The sequence below is a fragment of the Solanum dulcamara genome, chromosome 5 (genome assembly GCF_947179165.1).
Source record: "Solanum dulcamara chromosome 5, daSolDulc1.2, whole genome shotgun sequence".
NCBI classification, from domain to species: Eukaryota; Viridiplantae; Streptophyta; class Magnoliopsida; order Solanales; family Solanaceae; genus Solanum; species Solanum dulcamara.
In genome coordinates, this window is record NC_077241.1 from 79,778,389 (window position 1) to 79,781,878 (window position 3,490).

A 3,490-nucleotide genomic window follows, 5' to 3' on the forward strand; every position below is an offset into this window, starting at 1 on the left:
AGCATGTCCAATGAAAAAATAATAAAGCAGCCAACAGAGTCCCTACCATCATTAGTAACTGCAAAGAAAACACATTCGACCACACAGTTTGTATTTCGGAACAAAAGTTCCAAGGGGGGCAATGCAAGAATTGCACATGGTTAATGTCATGAACCTATAAGGATTACAACTGTCTAAAGCATCCCAGAATACACATTCATATTGTTTGGAATATGTTGGGTTTTAAAAGCGTGAATGAGAAATAAAAGGTTGTGACATTTACGAAAGATTGTGCCTTTTCTAAAGGGTTGTGACCGTTTCCAAAGGTTGTGACTTTCCGAAAGATTATGATTTTTCCAAAGGGTTCTGACTGTTACGAAAGGTTGTGACTTTTCTAAAAAGTTGTGATTTTTTTGAAGAGTTGCGACTATTCTGAAAAGTTGTAACTTTTGCAAAGGGTTGTGACTTTTCCGATAAACCACAATAAGCACATGTTCACAATACCCTTTGTTGTCTATAAATAGAGAATTTTCCTCTCATTTTTGTACATCGAATTTCTCCCTCTTTTGTATATATTATCTTACAAATAAAGTTCAGTCTTTGTGTGATTTTGTTGTTGCCATTTGAGTTTGCTGAAATTATTGATGTTTGAGATACCGCTACTTCTTAATAGTTTATCCGTTTTATCTTGAGAGTAAATAATTCATAACCTCGGGTAGAATGAGGGGATTAAATTCCTTAAGCACACATAGATTTGGATATTATTTTTTATTTTCATCTTTATTATTTCTGATTTGCTAACTTTGATACAGAAATAACAGAACAAACTTGATACAAAGTTAATATACCTGCAACATGTTCAATTGTACTAAAATTATCCAATATACCTCTGCTTATAGGCTTGACATAACTGCAAGCGGAAGGAATAAAAGAAATTTCCTCCCAACTTGAGCAAGCCCGAAAGGGTAGACTTTTCTGAATGTGTCTAGCAAATAACTAATTCCAATGATCATCTAAAGCTTCGTAAATATTAAAAATGGAAAGGCCACAGGGAATAGATACTATAGAATTAATCCATAATAAAGGCTTATCTGCATTTGCAATCACAAATTTTATAGGTTCGTTTCTAATGGTAACAAGTTCTTCTTCATCATTCTTGTCTTTATTTTTAACATCACCACAAACATTTACCTTAGCAATTTTGGAGACAGAATTTGCCAGATCATTAGGATTTATTTCAGCATGATTTGAAGAAGTAGCAACAATAAACTATTTTGTAGATCGCCATGATATAGCATCTCCTCTGTGTGTAAATAGATAGTCTGTCTGAGATCGAGCTTTATGTGGGCCTGATAAATAACCTGCATTTGCACAACCAATAAGGTCTGCACAACCTTTGTTAGTATAAAACAAACTCATATCAATAATACCCTCTATGTATCGCAAAATATGTTTGATACTGTTCCAATGTCTTTGTGTTGGAGATGAACTATACTTTGTCAACAAATTAACAGAAAATGTTATATCAGGTCTGGTTGCATTAGCAAGGTACATAAGTACACCAATAGCACTGAGATATGGTACTTTAGGTCCAAGAAGTTATTCATCCTCTTCTAGAGGTCGAAATTGATCTTTTTCAACTTCAAGAATTCGAACAACCATTGGAGTACTTAATGGATGTGCTTTGTCCATGTAAAATCATTTTAAGATTTTCTTAGTGTAGGCAGATTGGTGGACAAAAACTTCGTCGGTTAAATGTTCAATTTGCAGACCCAAATAAAGTTTTATCTTTTCAAGATCTTTCATCTCAAATTATTTCTTTAGATATTCAATCGCCTTGGACCTCTTTAGGGGTTCCAATGAGATTTATCTCATCAACATAAACGGCGAGTATAACAAACTCTGATTCCATTTTCTTAATAAAAACACATGGACAAATAACATCATTTATATAGCCTTCATTTATTAAGTGCTCACTAAGGCGATTATACCACATACGCCCTGATTGTTTCAGACCATATAATGATCTTTGCAATTTCATTGAGTACATCTCCCAAGACTTATTACATGCTTCAGACAATTTTAATCCTTCTCGGATTTTCATTTAAATTTCATTATCAAGTGAACCATAAAGGTAAGCCGTAACTACATCCATTAGATGTATTTCAAGATTTTTATGTATAGCTAAACTGATGAGATATCGAAAAGTTATTCCATCCATAACAGGTGAATATGTTTCTTCATAGTTGACCCCGGGTCTTTGAGAGAATCCTTGTGCAACAAGGCGTGTCTTGTATCTTACAATTTCATTTCTCTCTTTCATTTTAGCACAAAAACCCATTTATAGCCAACTGATTTTACACCTTCAGGGGTTTGGACTACAGGTCCAAAAACCTTACGTTTAGCAAGTGAGTCTAATTCTGATTGAATTGCCTTTTGCCATTTTGGCCAATCACATCTACGTCGACATTCTTCGACGAATTTAGGCTTAAGACTTTCACTATCTTGCATGAGGTTAATTGCAACATTATATGCAAAAATATTATTCACCGTAATTGTTGATCGGTCTAAATTTATCTCATCACCGGTAGAACTTATTGACAGTTCTTCATTCACTTGAGTCTCGAGTTCACTAATTTCTTTAGAAATATCAGGATTACTCAAATGTTGACCTTCTTCAAGAGGTTCTTGTGTAGTATCATCTTTGATTCTTCACGCTTCTCTTTCTAGGATTTTTATCCTTTGAACCCAGTGGTCTACCACGCTTCAGGCGTGTTTGAGATTCAAAAGTTATGATACTAGTAGATGGTCCTTTTGAGACATCAATTCCGATAGGTACATTCACTGTAGGGATATGTGACTTAGTTATTCATTTCAAATCAGTAAATGCATCTGGCATTTGATTTGCTATTTTCTGTAAGCGGATGATCTTCTAGACCTCCTGCTTATATGCCGGGTGTGCGTGGATCAAAATGAGATAGTGATGAAACTTTCCACGCAATTTATTTTTTGGGCTCCTTTTTCTCTCCCCCTAATGGAGAGAAAGTTGTTTCATCAAACCGACAATCTGCAAATCGAACAGTGAATAAGTCTCCAGTCAACGATTCAAGGTCTTGACTAGATGACGTATTTTCATCTTTGATGGTGCCTGTCAGATCCATCGATTCTAGATGTATTTCGGCATCTAGTGCTCATGATGAGTAGCCTTTTCCAGAAATATCAAGAGCAACAAATTCAAATTTTGAAATATTAGACATGTTAAGAAAATAAAATTCTTACCTCTTTTTATTACCTTCTAAAATTATAGCTCAAAGCAACACAGACTTATTCTGATAAAATGTTATAAAATTAATTAACTTGACAATTTAATAAAGGATTTTTCTTTCGTATGTTTCTATGCTTCTGTCTCTTCCATTGTGCACAAACTAGTGAAAATTATACAGACACCGAAAATTGGCAATTTGCCCAAATATCCAAATGGGTGGGTCCAGTTGGATAGAGACATCCAATA